The following is a 15,871-nucleotide window of genomic DNA, read 5'->3' as shown; positions in this document are numbered from 1 at the left end:
CAAGCAAATGCGTTGCCCTTGAGACCCGGGGCAGGGGAGAGAAGGGTCTGTCTGGTCAGAGACTCAGCAGAGGTCAGCGCATGGGCAGGTTGCAGGCAGTCTGCGAATTTGTAGCTCACACCTGTGCCCAAGCGCCCTCTCCCTCCCATCGGATCCGTCCTATGACCTTGGAAGAAGTGGGGGCCACGCCACATGTTCTCAGGCCCTGGAGGAGTGGGATCCCAGGTGGGTGGGCGATGCCCCGCGGCAGCCGTGCCTCCCTGGATGTCGCCACGGGCGGTCACGCGGAATGCTGGCCCCCGCAGTTTCAGCCATCGGCCCCTCCACCTCGGCGCCCCGCCTTCTCCCTGGGCTCAGGTGTAATCGTGGCCCTAGGGTGTGTGCACCTGGGATGAAGTAGTGAAGGCGGCGGGCGCTAGGGTGAGTTGTCCTGTTCCGAGGAGCAGCAGTTTGCCAGAGTTAACGTGGGCAGCCTCTTTGGGAAGGGAAGGAAGGAGCACCGTCTGCCAAGCGCCTGCTCGCCCCCCGCGTGTCTGCCTGTGTGTGCCGTGCATGTGCGTGCGTGTGTGTGTGTGTGCGCGCGAGTGTGAGTGCGCGCGCGCCGAGGCGTTCCTCAGGTTGCGCTGCCTAGAAACCGAGGGAGCCATTGGAGAGGCGGAGGGTGGGGGTGGGGGCTCCCCGACCCTCGGAGGAGCCGGGACGCAGGCGGCCAAGGCGAGCCCAGAAGCCCGGCTCCTGAACGCGGGCGCCGGCAGAGCGTGGACTGTGCTGCTGGCGGCCGCAAGGCCCCGGGGGACCCGCAGGGGAGGAGCTGGGGAGGAGGCCGGAGCTGCATGGAGTTTCTAGGGCGCGCAACTCCGGCGGGGCCTCGGCCACTGGGCTCCGGGGCGCAGCGAGGCAGCCGCGCACATGGGCTGAACCCGCGCGGCCAGCGGGAGCGGGAGGGGTAGAAGAGCGCGCGGTGCAGGGGGTGCGGGGCACACGTCCCCAGACGGGAGCAGAGGACAAGGACAGGGAGGCACGCGCCCAGATCGCGCTCCGAGTCGACGAGGGGGCTCGTGCCGGTCTCGGCGCGCGCGTGGGGAGCGGCCCGGGGGCGCCGAGGGAGCCGGCGGCAGCGAGGATGCCGGCGCGGGGACGCGGCTGCCGGCTGGGGGTGTGAGCGAGAGGCTAAGCGCTGCCCGCTTGGCGCCTCCATTCCGCGCCGCCCCCTCCCTGCGGGCCTCGGAGGAAGCCCCCCGCGCGGTGCGGAGGCGCCTCGGCTGCCGGGCTGCGGGGCCCCGGCCCAGCGAGAGGTGAGTGCAGCCGCCGGCTCCCCAGCTCACCCGCGCGCTCCCTCTCTTCTCCTCTTCCCTCGGTCCTCGCCCCTCTCCAGGGTGTCCAAACCCCCGGGCTGTCGCGAGCCCCCGTGTTCGGAGTGGGCGGGCGATTGGCAGACAACGCCTCCCGTACCTGTTGGCTCCGGCACTGGGGCACCCACCCGGCGGGCTGGGGGCTGCCCCGGCCACCTTGCCCTCCGTGGAGCTGGCTCTGGCTGCTTGCCTGGGGGCGTGGGGCTAGGGAAGGGCCGCGGCGCACTCTGCTGTCCCGGCACTGTGCGGACTGGAGGCTGGGAACCGCTCCTGTAGCCCCCAGGCGCCAGTGGCCACCAGGCAGCGCGCCCGCGGCCGAAGGCTCCCGGGCGGTGGGGAGGGAGGGCAGGGGACCCGGAGCCGCACCGCAGCCCAGGTGGGAACGCCCGGCGGCAACCAGGTCTCTTCGGGAAGCCGGAGTCATGGCGATCGGGGGAGACGGGAGGCAGCGTTCTCTCTACGTCCGGCCCCCAGCGCTGACTGCTTGCCTTCCTGGACGCACGATCCTTGCCGCCACCTACCCCGAGTCTGGGGGCGCCGGGGTGCAAGGGGTAACCAGAGAGGCCTCTGCAGTCCGGCTGGTACCTAGTCCCTGAGCTCCAAGCAGCTGGATGGGTCTGGCGCCCAGGCAGGGGCGGGCTCCGTCTTCCCCGGACAGTCTGGGTTTACCCGGGTTCCCAGTCTCTCCGGACTAGCGCAACGCGGAGTGAACTTCCCGAGACTTGGTCCGAGGGCTCCTAGGCAGCAGCAGGTAGTTCTGGGCCGCCCTCGGGGAGAGGGCGAGCGGGGGACACCCCATCCCGACGGGCTGGGGATACAGAGCGTGCACCGAGGGGATCAGTTTGCGTCCTAGCCTTGGGCCACGTGCGCCCGGGCCACCACCCCACCATGGTTTCCCACTGCTCTTTTTTCTTGGACAAGGCTTGTGTGAGGAAGGCGCCTTTCTTCCATTTGGGTCGAAGCCCTTAGCTCCCGGGTGAAGCGGTGCCTGCAGTTCCCTGAGTGCCAAGACTGGGGCGCCAGCCATCCCCAGGCCCTGAGCCGGTTTTCTGCAAAAAAAGGAGAGTTTCTTGGGCTCAGGGAATAGCAGCTTAGCGCCGGCTGTGTGTGGCTGGGAAGTCTGTTTAGTGGTGATAATAACTACATTCTAGAGTGACCCACAGTAGCCTCTGCGACAGAGTTGGGATGACCTTCCCAGAAAGAATGGGTAGATTTCTGCGCTGCGTGTTCAGACACACGCAACATTTGTGCACATAGGAGAACTCATGAGCTCCTAGGATTTTCAGGTTCTGCTTCTTTAACTGCTGACTTTTGCTCAAAAAGGGAAATTATTTTTCAATTCGGGCATCAAAGCTTTGGAAAGGAATTTAAAGCCATTTGGTGTGAAATTGTCTTGAGGCTAGAACAGGACGTGTTTTTCCTAGGAGCCTGATTCCAGCTCTCCTCCTTGGCTTGTTCGTGGTTTTATTTCATTTTTGTGGGGTGGGAGGAGGTGTTAGAAGAAGAAGAATGTGGAGTCTTGATTTTTATCTGCTACCTGTACTGATGTCCAGGTGTCACCTCAGACCTCTCAGCCTTGTGGTTCTGTCACCACGCCCAGTTTAGGATTCATTCCTGGGCTCCAGGAACTGCATAACTTTGCTAGTTCCTCAGGCAATCAGTGGGGTCTTCTACCAAAGCCCCAAGGATGCCCTGCGCTGTGTTTCCAGAGCAGCCTGCCCTGGTGGAAGACCAGTGGAGTGGCTCTGTTTTTTGACTTCACTGCAGACGTGTGGGTTTTTCATGGCAATAGCTGCATGGAGCTGTTTACTGAGAAGCTGTTCTACGACAGTGAAGTTGGTTACTGGGTGTATCCAAGTGGAGTAATGAAAACAAAACTCTTTGGAAATCCAATCCTCATGATATTTTATTGGAGGAGAGCTAAATCCTCTTAGAATTGTTCACCAAGATGTCACCTTTCCCTGAACTCTGAAAGCAACTATTGCCAGTAATCAGGCCTTCGGCTAGGGTGCAGGATAAGGGCTTTTTGGCAAGAAAATAATTTAATTCAGCTGGTTCTGTTGAGAAAGGGATGGGCAAGACTTGACCGACACACGTGATGCCCTTTCCTCTGTAAGGGGAGGGGGATACAGGGTGGGGGGTGGATGAGAACCCATCACTTTTGAATTTTACATTTATCTCCCCAGTGGGTAGCTTCAGATCCCTCCATAAATATTGGGCAGGGCAAGGATCTCATTTATACATTTCTTTTTCATAGCAACTGGCCTTGGGAGGGTCACCAGCCAAGGTGGGGTATCTGTGGCAGGCCCTTCCTCCTGTTGTGGTGTGTGCGGTGGTGTCTTTTACCACATTCTTATACTGACAGCCTATGCAGTGCTCGCTGGTTGTCAGAAGGGGGCACTAGTTCTCATTACGAGAGAAATTCCGATTGATAGAACTTTGGACGTTTAAAGCCTTCGGAGACCCTCTTAATTCAGATTTCTGAGACCCTACTTGTGTGCCAGACCCTTTCACACCTTTGAGCTCATGTCATCCTCATTTTTCCTGTTTGGAAACTGCTGCGAAGGGAATTGAAATCACTTTTCCTGGGGCTGTGAAGCTTGCAGGTCAGAAGCAGCGTTACGGTTTGAGGCTAACAGGCCGGGATTCGATCCTATGTGTGTGGCACTTTCCACACTGCTTCCTTAGGATAGGAAAAGTATTTTGGGAATCTTTGACCTGCAGTAATTTGTTTAGAGTCAGACACAGAGTGGGTGCCCTGTCTATGTTCGTTGAATGAATCTAGGTCGGCATCTCATTCCTCATTCCTGGTGAGGAAACTAAGGCACAGGAGGAGCTGTGTCTTGTGCAGTTGGTTTGGGGAGGAAGGAGAATCCCACAGCAAGCCCTTCCCTTGTCACGTGTGCCTGTACTGGTTTGATGATTGATGATAAGCTTTTTTTTTTTTTTTTTTTTTCATATTCCCTTTCTGTACTCATGTTGGTATAGGCTGAGTGGCACCTTAGCCCTTCACTTGGGGTTTCAGCTGGTGTAGTCAGAGTGTCTGAAATGTCCTTTCACGATTGAGAACCATTAGGCAGTGCAACCAGCAACAGCCTCTGATGCTTGTTAAAACAGTGTGAGTTCTGACTCCTAAGCTATGAAACCATCCTTCAAGATTAGCAGAGCATTGGCAGATTTCTCAGAACGCTCAATTTGAGGATAATTCCAAATGTGGTTCGGAAGGAGAAAAAGGAAAACACTAGTGTTGCATCCAACCTAGGGTTTTTCAATGTGAATTATGTTTTTAATCATTTAACATTCAACAAGCATTTATTCAGTGCCTAGTATGTGGTACAGATAGATGAAGATGACACAGTGCCTGTCATCAAAAAATTCACAGATTAGTGGGGAGGGCAGACCATGTGTTAGGGTTGCACATTTGTGAGCAGAGGTGGATGGTAGCTAGGCAAGGGTGGAGGTGATGTCTGAGCTGAATTTACAGGATGATTAGGACGTGGTTAGCTTTTCATGGGTATTCTGGTGCAGAGGAAAGGGTGGGAAAGGATGAGATATTAGAACACATGTGGAGAATATGAGGAAGCAGCTGGTAGTTTGGAGTTCTTGGTGCTTAAAGATTGAGACAGGGAGGTACAAAAGAAATGACCAGATGATAGATGGGGGCCTTTGGTCAGGACCAGGGACTCAGCATTTCTCCATTAGGGTGGCGTGGTCACTTTTGGCTGGAGACTTCGTGGTGAATGAATTTGGCACTGAGAAGACCAGAAACATGGATACCAGGGAGGAGGCTGGCTCTGAAAGCCAGGCAAGGCTGATGAGGCCATGGTGGGGAGGATGGAGAAGATGGGATGGATTCAGCAAACAGGAGAATTGTCAGCTAGGATCCTTGGGTTGCAAGCAACAGAAACTAAGTCTGGCTAACAACGTCAACAAAGATTGCCTCAGAAATATTGATGGAAACTCACAGGATTAAGAGCATCCCTAAAGAATCAGGCACGGAATAGACAGGAATTAGGCAGTGCAGGGGATCTCAGTGGCAGGAATTGACTTACGGTCTCTTCCAGCAGATGCTATGGAAGTAAATGATCACCAACCTTTTCTGTTATTATTGAGGTAGGAGGTGAGACTCAACTCTAGAGGTGGGGCTCAATTTGGTCCAATTAGCTGGACCAAATTGAGGACCAGCTAAAACAAGGCTGGGGGGCAAGCAGCTCTCCATAAGACACACCCACACATGCACTATGTCAGTTTACCATTGCCATGGCAGCAACTGGAAGTTATTACCCCTTTCCATGGCAATGACCCAACCACCCAGAAGTTACCACCCTATTTCTAGAAATTTCTGCATAAACTGTCCTTAATTTGGATATGACTAAAACTGGGTATAAATAAGACTGCAGCACTGGGGTGCTACCCTGCACATACTGCCTAGGGAATAGCCCTGCTGTACAAGGAGTATCTCTGCTGCTGCTGTACACTGCTGCTTCAATAAAAGTTGCTGTCTCCCATTGACAATAGCAAAGACATGGAATCATCCTACATGCCCATCAATGATAGATTGGCTAAAGAAAATGTGGTACATATACACCATGGAATACTATGCAGCCATAAAAAGGAATGAGATCATGGCCTTTTCAGGGACATGGATGGAGCTGGAGGCCATTATCCTTAGCAAACGCAGGAACTGAAAATCAAATACCACATGTTCTCACTTATAAGTGAAAGCTAAGTGATGAGAACATACGGACACATGGGGACACACACACGCACACACACAAACACACACTGGGGCCTGTTAGAGGGTGGAGGGTGCGAGGAGGGAGAACATCAGGAAGAATAGCTGATGGATTCTAGGCTTAATACCTGGGTGATGGGATGATCTGTGCAGAAAATGACCATGGTACATACACATTTACCTATGTAACAAACCTGCACATGTACCCCTGAACTTAAGATAAAAGTTGGAAAAAAAAAAAGGTACAAGTTGGAAAAAAAAAAGAATAAGTAAATAAATAAATAGATATTCTGTGACTATTAGAAAAAAGAAGTTGCTGTCTCACACCCCTGGCTTGCCCTTGAATTCTTTCCTGGGCAAAGCCAAGAACCCTCCCAGGCTAAGCCCCAATTTTGGGCTCACCTGCCCTCCATTATTGTTATTGTATCATTCTGCTGCATTCAGGATGCTCAGAGGACATATCCGATTGGCATAGTTTTGGGTTCCTATATCTAGGGGTAGGTTTCTGAGAAGTCACTGAGATTGGGACAGATTGTTTTCTTTTCTTTCTTTCATTTTCTTTTTTTTTTGATGGAGCCTCACTCTGTTGCCCAGGCTGCAGTACAGTGGTGCGATCTCGGCTCACTGCAGACTCTGCCTCCCGAGTAGCTGGGATTTTGGGCTCCTGCCACCATGCCCGGCTAATTTTTGTATTTTTAGTAGAGATGGGGTTTCACCATTTGGCCAGGCTGGTCTCGAACTCCTGACTTCAGGTAATCTACCTGCCTCGGCCTCCCAAAGTGCTGGGATTACAGGCGTGAGCCACTGCGCCCGGCCGGGAGAGAGTGTTTTCTGAAAGGAAACTGGAATGATTCTGCTAAAAGACAGTGATGTTGAGCTTGTCTTCCATAAGAGGGAAAATTGGCAGGACTTACTAATTGCTAGGGAAGTGGGAGAAAGGGAAGGTGTCACCACTGGGTTTCTGGTTTAGGTAACAGGGTAGAGAAGCAGAACTGAAGTCTGAACAAGACTAAATAACTGGTTTGCTTTCCCACTGGCAGGGCTGTGGGCAGCTCTCCATGACCAGGTTATCGGAGAGGGTGACAATCTATTTTAACAAGCCTCATTAAGGGACTGTGCTGCTGTGAATAAGACCTATTTAAGTAGGTTACTTTATCTCATGCACCACAAATCTGGATTCTTTGAAAATGCTTTCATTCATCCAACCAGTATGTATTGAGCATCTCTGGTTCAGGTACTGGGGAAAATGATGAATTCATCAGACAGAGATGGTACCCTTATAGTCTAGTGGTGTAAGACACAATAAAAAATATAGAAATAAAATTGGAGGATATAATTGAGACAGATGCAAGGGCTACTTCAGATTGGATGGCCAACAAAGGTCTCTCTCTCTTTTTTTTATTTTTTGAGATAGTCTTGCTTTGTTGCCCAGGCTGGAGTGCAGTGGTGCAATCTTGGCTCACTGCAGCCTCTGCCTCCCGCATTCAAGTGATCCTTCTGCCTCAGTCTCCAGGGCAGCTAGGATTACAGGCACGTACCACCACACCCAGCTAATTTTTGTATTATTATTATTATTTTTTGAGACGGAGTCTCACTGTGTCATCCAGGCTGGAGTACAGTGGCATGATCGCAACTCACTGCAACCTCCGCCTCCCAGGTTCAAGCGATTCTCCTGCCTCAGCCTCCCGAGTAGCTGGGATTACAGGCACCCGCACGTCCAGCTAATTTTTGTATTTTTAGTAGAGACGGGGTTTCACCATGTTGGCCAGTATGGTCTTGAACTCCTGACCTCAGGTGGTCCGCCTGCCTCAGCCTCCCAAAGTTCTGGGATTACAGGCATAAGCCACTGCGCCCGAACTAATTTTTGTATTTTTATTTATTTATTTTTTGAGATGGAGTCTTGCTCTGTCACCCGGGCTGGAGTGCAGTGGCGTGATCTCGGCTCACTGCGAGCTCCGCCTCCTGGGTTCAAGCGATTCTCCTGCCTCAGTCTCCTGAATAGCTGGAATTACAGGTGTGTGGCACCATGCCCAGCTAATTTTTGTATTTTTAGTAGAGATGGGGTCTCATCATGTTGGCCAGGCTGGTCTCGAACTCCTGACCTCAAGTGATCCACCTGCATCGGCCTCCCAAAGTGCTGGGATTACGGGCATGAGCCACCGAGCCCAACCACGAAAGATCTCAATGATGAGATCTATTTAGACTGACACCAGAATGACATGAAGAGATAAGGTGGGGAAATATCTGTGGAAGAACTTCCAGGGTGTGGGAACAGCCAGTGCAAAAGTCTCAAAGCAGGAATGAACTGGGCTCATTTAGAGGAGAAGGAAGGAGACTGGTGTGGCGGGAGATGAGTTCAGAGAGATGGGGGCTAGCTCATATAGGGTCATCCTGTGGAGTTTGGGTGTGATACTGAGTTCAGTAGAAGCCACGGAGGGGTTTTAAACAGGTGAGTGATATGACTTAGTCTATATTTTCCAAAGATCATCCTGTCTCCAGCTGTCCATTCTGCCTGCACTACCGTGGTACAATAAAGTGAGTCTTTATCCATCAGAATGTAAAATAAAATGTAGTGTTTAGGAGTAACAGATGGAGAGAAAATGCTTTGGTGACCTTAATTTGGTGATTTCTAACGTACCAGTTAAGTGTGGATACAAACAAAACTGCAATCATAGTATGATTTCAGTTTTGTTTAAAAACGTGGTACAGAAGAACAATGGAAATAAATGGACCAAAAATGTTAACAATGCTTGTCCAAAGCTGTTGGCATTATGAATGATTTTATGGTTTTGCAAATGAACACACATTTCTTTTATAATCGGAAAAATATTTGTTTTAAAATGTAGACACCGGGCCGGGCGCAGTGGCTCACGCCTGTAATCCCAGCACTTTGGGAGGCCGAGATGGTTGGATCAGCTGAGGTCAGGAGTTCAAGACTAGCCTGGCCAGCCTGGCGAAACCCTGTCTTTACTAAAAATATAAAAAACTAGCCGGGCGTGGTGGTGGGTGCCTGTAATCCCAGCTCCTTGGAAGGCTGAGGCAGGAGAATTGCTTGAACCCAGGAGGCGGAGGTTGCAGTGAGCTAAGATTATGCCACTGTACTCCAGCCTGGGTGACAGAGCGAGACTCTGTCTCAAAAAAAGTAAATAAATAAAATGTAGACACCGATGATCACCAGTGCCTTGAATAGAGTGTTGGGAGACTGTAATCTACTAAACACTTTCCCCTACCATCTTATTTTGGGAATTTTAATCTCAAAAACCCACGGTCCTGGTTGGGACAGAAGATAGGATGCTCATTGTATTAGTCTGTTCTTACACTGCTAATAAAGACATACCTGAGACTGGGTGATTTATAAAGGAAAGAGGTTTAGTGCACTCACAGTACCACATGGCTGGGAGGCCTCCCAGTCATGGCGGAAGATGAAGGGAGAGCAAGAGGATGTCTTCCACGACGGCAGGAAAGAGCTTGTGTGGGGGAGCTCCCATTTATAAAACCATGAAATCTCGTGAGACTTATTCACTACCATGAGAACAGTGTGGGGGAAACCGCCCCCATGATTCAGTTATCTCCACCTGGCCCCACCCTTGACACGTGGGGATTATTGCAATTCGAGATGAGATTTGGGTGGGGACACAACCAAACTATATCACTTGTTTTGACAAAGGTGCCCAATGAGTGGCTCTGTTTTGTGCTTAAGACATTTTTTAGTGATGAAATTTAACATTCTTTTTTAAAAAGAAATTAAAAGCTATACAGAAATGTTACAGAGAACATGGAAGCCATCTTTCTTCACTCTCATTCTCAATACCATTCACATTTCAAGTACATATATTGTTAGATTTTTTTCTATGCCTTTCAAATACATACATCTACATTTTGTTGAATTTGGGATATTGCTGTAAGAAGTTACCTTACTTCTAAATTACTCTCCAAGTTCCTTCTCATAGAGATTGAAACCAAGATGACCTTTTTTCCCCCTTTTGAAACAAATTACTGGGAAATTTGAACACATAGCTAGGAAGAACCGAACCTTGCCTTTTTAGTATTCAGAGTGTTACTGAAAGCATAATTTATACTTATAAAGAATAGAGCAATTAAATATTCATCAAAAGCTCATTTCTGAACATTTAAACATTACTGCTTTCGTATTGGATCCCAAAAGTTTGTATCACGATTACAAATTGCTTGCACTTTTTCGTTATCAAAAGTTAGGCAATAGGAAAATTTAGAAGTGCAAATTCAACAGCTTGGCTAATTATTTTGGTGTCATATTTGTTACAACTAAGTATTATTCCTTGAAAACAGGAAAAGAAAAACATTCAATGAAGTGTTTATTTATTTATGTATGTATTTATTTATTTATTTTGGAGACAGAGTCTTGCTCTGTTGCCCAGGCTGGAGTGCAATGGCGTGATCTTGGCTCACTGCAACCTCTGCCTGCTGGGTTCGAGCGATTATCCTGCCTCAGCCTCCTGAGTAGCTGGGACTACAGGCGTGTGACACCACACCTGACTAATTTTTGTATTTTTAGTAGAGACGGGGTTTCACCATACTGGCCAGGCTTGTCTCGAACTCCTTACCTCAAGTGATTCTCCTGCCTCAGCCTCCCAAAGTGCTGGGATTACAGGCGTGAGCCACTGCACCCAGCCTCAATCAAGTGTTACTCAGAACCATTGATGTGTTCTGGAAGAGCTGGACATCCACATAAAGCCCAAGTCGACCTTGTGGTCTCATCCTATAGACTGGGCTTGGGGGCTTCAGTGTCAGGAATTAGCTGCCACAAACTCAGTCGCAATATGACTGAATAGTGTTGGATCGGAGTCTCATTATGTGATTCAGCAGAATTACTACCTTAAAAAAAGTCATTAATTAAACATATCCTTTTGTGGTGAAGAGAATGAATACGTGTTTAGAAGACATTGACTGCAAAGTAATAGAACCGTGGAATTAAAGGAGGAGAGGAATCTTGGTTAGCTTTTACAGATGGGGAGACTCAGTCAGAGAGATTGAGTGACATGTGCGCGGTCAGAGTTCATTTTACACCCCAGATCCCTTTCCCCTACACTCAGCCGTGGCTCCGTGTTATTGGAAACCGAATTTATTTTCGTAAACCCAAGAATTAGGAAAATGCTCCGAACCTCATGAAAACCGAGAGGGTTTTTGAACCGTTCATTCATTCTGTAAAGTGTAATCTGTTTGTGTACTGATAACAGGCCTAATTACTGTGTAAACATTTTTATAGCCTGGTAAGAAAACCTCAAACATCTGTACTGAACACTGATGTGGCGTCTCAGCCTCCAGCGTTCCTACTGCTGCCTCGGAAAACCAGTTGCTCTGCTTTTTAATCTGATCTGTGGTTAATGATTCATTTTATATGCATACACATAAACACATATTCCATCTCAGCAGGCAAACTAGCTTAGTGCTTAGTAGGTGTCATCTATTTTATTTCTCCCATTCTACAGATGAAGAAACAGAGATGTAGCCAGGCCACAGAGATGTTGCACAGGGTCACGGTTTAGTACTTGGAAACCCAGAGGTATGTAACCCACTAGCTAAAGCCTCCATCCTCTCTGTGCCTATCCAAGACAAACAACTGTTGTGCAAGGACGATCAGGATCTGAGTTTGTGAAACCATTTTCAATAGTTAAATCAAGGCCGGGCACGATGGCTCACGCCTGTAATCCCAGCACTTTGGGAGGCCCAGGCAGGCAGACCACGTGAGGCCAGGAGTTCGAGACCAGCCTGGCCAACATGGCGAAACCATGTCTCTACTAAAAAATACAAAATTTAGCCAGGCGTGGTGGTGGGCGCCAGTAATTCCAGCCACTCAGGAGGCTGAGCAGGAGAATCGCTTGAACCCAGGAGGTGGAGGTTGCAGTGGTAGAGGTTGCAGTGAGCCAAGATTGCGCCACTGCATTCTAGCCTGGGTGACAGAACAAGACCCTGTCTCCCACAAAAGCCCTCCAAAAACCAGTTCAATTACATTTTTTGCCCAGATGTCAAGCGGCAGAGAGATCTCTGCGAGGTTATTGCATTTTAAGCCTGTTTTGTGGGTTGCCATCAATCCGTTCCCTCCATGGCTCACTTGGTGGTAGCAGGTCACCAATAGATCATCTGCCCTCAGCTCAGATGGGTGGTTTTCTTTTCCTGCCAAGACCCAAGCCTCAAGTTAGTTACCTAGGCAACTAACTGACTTGGTTCCTGTATTGTTTTTATTTTATTTTATTTATTTTTGAGACAGAGTTTCGCTCTTGTTTTATTTATTTATTTTTGAGATGGAGTTTTGCTCTCGTTGCCCAGGCTGGCGTGCAATGGTGTGATCTCGGCTCACTGCAACCTCTGCCTCCCGGGTTCAAGCGATTCTTGTGCCTCAGCCTCCCAAGTAGCTGGGATTACCGGTGCTCACCACCACACCGGGCTCAGTTTTGTGTTTTTAGTGGAGACAGGGTTTCCCTATGTTGGCCAGGCTGGTCTCAAACGCTTGACCTCAGGTGATCCACCCACCTCGGCCTCCCAAAGTGCTGGGATTACAGGCATGAGCCACTGCACCCGGACAGCATTATTTTCATTTATTTATTCAGAGACAGAGTTTCTGTCACCCAGGCTGAAGTGCACAGTCACAATCATGGCTCGCTGCAGCCTCAGCTTCCTGGGCTCAAATGATCCTCCCACCTCAGCTTCCTGAGTAGCTGAGACCAAAGTTAGCCAACAAGCCCAGCTAATTCTTAATTTTTTTGTAGAGACAGGGTTTCACCATGTTGCTCAGGCTGGTCTCGAACTCCTGGCCTTAAGCAATCCTCCTGCCTTGGCCTCCCAAAGTGCCGGGATTATCGGTAGGAGCGACTGCACCCAGCAATCTTTAAATAAACACTGAAATTCTCTAATCTCGACACCCAAAGAGATAAATGCTTCTGTTGAGCTTCCAAAAACCCAGCCAGAACTCCTTGGAATCCTCAGAGGGCAGTAGGCAACGGGGAAAAATCACATTGAGACTGGGAGCAGCGGCTCATGCCTGTAATCCTAGCTCTTTGGGAGCGGGTGGATCACTTGAGGTCAAGAGTTCAAGACCAGCCTGGCCAACATGGTGAAACCCTGTCTCTACCAAAAAAATACAAAAGTTAGCCGGGTGTGGTGGTATGCATCTGTAGTTCCAGCTACTCGGGAGGCTGAGGCAGGAGAATCACTTGAACCTGGGAGGCAGAGGTTGCAGTGAGTTGTGATTGCCCCATTGCACTCCAGGCTAGGCAACAGAGTGAGACTGTCTCGAGGAGAAAAAAAAAAAAAAAAAAAAAAAATTCACATCATTAAAGAGGAGGGAAAAAGAGAGAGCCAGAGCTGAAAGTGAGCTTTCCACTCCTAGGGAAAGCTTTTGGAGGTTACTGTGGAATAATATTAGGAGGGAAGGTAAATGCAAGAGGCAGGCATGGTTGGGACAGTGACCCCATCGTAAATGATAACTCCAGAGATGGGATGACCCTGCTGTGGTCTTGGAAAAGGGTGGTTATCAGTGATGCTTTTTCAGGAAACAGACCTTTCTGGAGGAGGTGAAATCCCTCCAGATCTTGGATTTGAGTGCTAGAATCTGAAGCAGAGATTTTAATTCAGTGGTTCTCAAACTTTGCTGCACATTAAAATTCTCTGGGGAGGCTTTAAAAAGTTCCAGTGCTCTAATCACATCCCAGGAATCTCCTGGGGCCTGGGAGGCGGTGGTGATTCCACTGTACAGCCAGCTTTGAGAAGCAGGGCTCTTGCACACCATTTCTCCAAGGGATGTGCCAACCAGGGGATCTTGTTGAACTGCATTTAAAAAAAAAAAAACAAAACAACCCAGAGTCTTGCTCTGTCACCCAGGCTGGAGTGCAGTGGCACAGCCTCAACCTCCTGGGCTTAAGTGATCCTCCTGCCTCAGCCTCCCAAGTAGCTGGGACTATAGATGTGTGCCACGGCACACGGATAATTTTTGTGTTTTTTGTAGAGATGGGGTTTCACTATGTTTCTCAGGCTGGTCTCAAAGTCTTGGACTCAAGCAGTCCGCTCACCTCAGCCTCCCAAAGTGCCGGGATTACAGGCACGAGCCACTGTGCTCAGCCTAAACTGCAAATTATGATAGTTGAGTTCGGGGAAGATATCTCTTTTCTTTCTTTTTTTCTTTTTCTTTTTCTCTTTCTTTTCTTTCTTTCTTTATTATTATTATTTTTTTGAGATGGAGTCTCGCTCTGTCACCCAGGCTGGAGTGCAGTGGCGTGATCTTGCCTCACTGCAACCTCCACCTCCCAGAGCTATTCCCCTGCCTTGGCCTCCCAAGTAGTTGGGATTACGGGCGCCCGCCACCATGCTCAGCTGATTTTTAAAATATTTTTAGTAGAGGCGGGATTTCACCATGTTGGCCAGGCTGGTCTCAAACTCCTGACCTCAGGCAATTGTCCATGGAGCAGGCATTTCTAACAAGCTGCAGCCGCCACTGCTATTGGGTGGACCCCAGTGGGAATACTAAGATGCTAGTTCAGAGAAGCGTTTTCCTGATGTCCTTAGCTTCACATGAAGGGCTTCCGGAATCACTGCCTTTTCATGAGATGCCTGGCAGCATGGGTTCATCCAGGGCAGGGTTAGAGAACAAAGGACTGAGGACCCTGCCTTTCCCACCCCTCAGACCAAGACAGACTCACTGCAAAGGCTCATAGCACCCTCTGAGTCCTCTCTACAGGGTCCTTCTCAGAACCAGTTGTCAGGATGAAACTTACTTATCCTTCAAGATTTAGCACATTCTCCTGTCCCTGGTCAGGATTTTTTTTTTTTTTTTTTTTTTGTGGTTTGAATTACAAATTTGTTTATTTGCCTGCCTTCCCTTCTCCCCTCTGCCTCTGCCCTCCCCTCTGCCTTCCCCTCTCCCCTCCCCCCTCCTCCCCTCCCCCCCTCTCCTCCCCTCCCCTTCCCTCCCCTCCCTCTCCTCCCCTCATCTCACCTTTCCTCTCCTCTCCTTTTTCTGTTCCCACTCCACCAGGGTATTTATTTATTTAAAAAAATTTTTATTTTTGTGGGTACATATTTATAGGGTACATGAGATATTTTGATACAGGCATGCAGTATGTAATAATGACGTCAGGGTCAGTGGGCTATCCATCCCCTCAAGCATTTATCCCTTGTGTTATGAACAATCCAATTACACCCTTTTAGTTATTTTTAAATTTAAAATTAAATTATTTTTGACTGCAGTTACCCTGTTATGCTAGTAAGTACTAGGTCTTATTCATTCTTTCTATTTGTTTGTACCCATTAACCATCCCCACATCTCCCACATTCCCCCACTACCCTTCCCAGCCTCTGGAAACCATTCTTCTACTCTCTATCTCCATGAGTTCAATTGTTTTAATTTTCAGCTCCCACAAATAGGTGGGAACATGCAAAGTGTGTCTTTCTGTGCCTGGCTTATTTCACTCCTGGTCAGAATTAGAGTCAGAATTGGAGGCTTGGAGAAACGGAAAGGAACTTAGGAATTATCTACTCTAAACAAGGGATCTCCAACCCCTTGGCAGTGGATGGATACTGACTGGTCCATGGCCTGTTAGGCACCAGGCTATACAGCCAGAGGTGAGAGGTGGGCCAGGGAGCGAACAGGAGGTGAGAGGTGGGCCAGGGAGCGAACAGGAGGTGAGAGGTGGGCAAGGGAGTGACGTTTCATCTGTATTTACAGTCGCTCCCCATCGTGCACATTGCCACCTGAGCTCTGCCTCCTGTCAGATCAGCGGCAGTGTTAGATTTGCATAGGAACCCTATTTGC

General features: G+C 49.3%; 1 protein-coding gene across 2 annotated transcripts in view; it reads left to right on the top strand.

The window, feature by feature from the left end:
- CALN1 (calneuron 1) overlaps positions 1–15,871 on the top strand; it is a 623,334-nt gene that overhangs the window by 66,749 nt on the left and 540,714 nt on the right. The window contains exon 1 of one of the 2 annotated variants that reach the window (XM_028845702.2): positions 609–1,295. The exons of the other annotated variant lie outside the window; for it this stretch is intronic. The gene's annotated coding sequence lies outside the window, so the exon portion shown is untranslated. Of the gene's footprint in view, positions 1–608; positions 1,296–15,871 lie in introns of those variants that run through there. 2 annotated transcript variants of the gene reach the window in all.

The sequence above is a fragment of the Macaca mulatta genome, chromosome 3, assembly GCF_049350105.2.
Source record: "Macaca mulatta isolate MMU2019108-1 chromosome 3, T2T-MMU8v2.0, whole genome shotgun sequence".
NCBI lineage: Eukaryota > Metazoa > Chordata > Mammalia > Primates > Cercopithecidae > Macaca > Macaca mulatta.
This window is presented reverse-complemented; position numbering and strand designations above follow the sequence as displayed.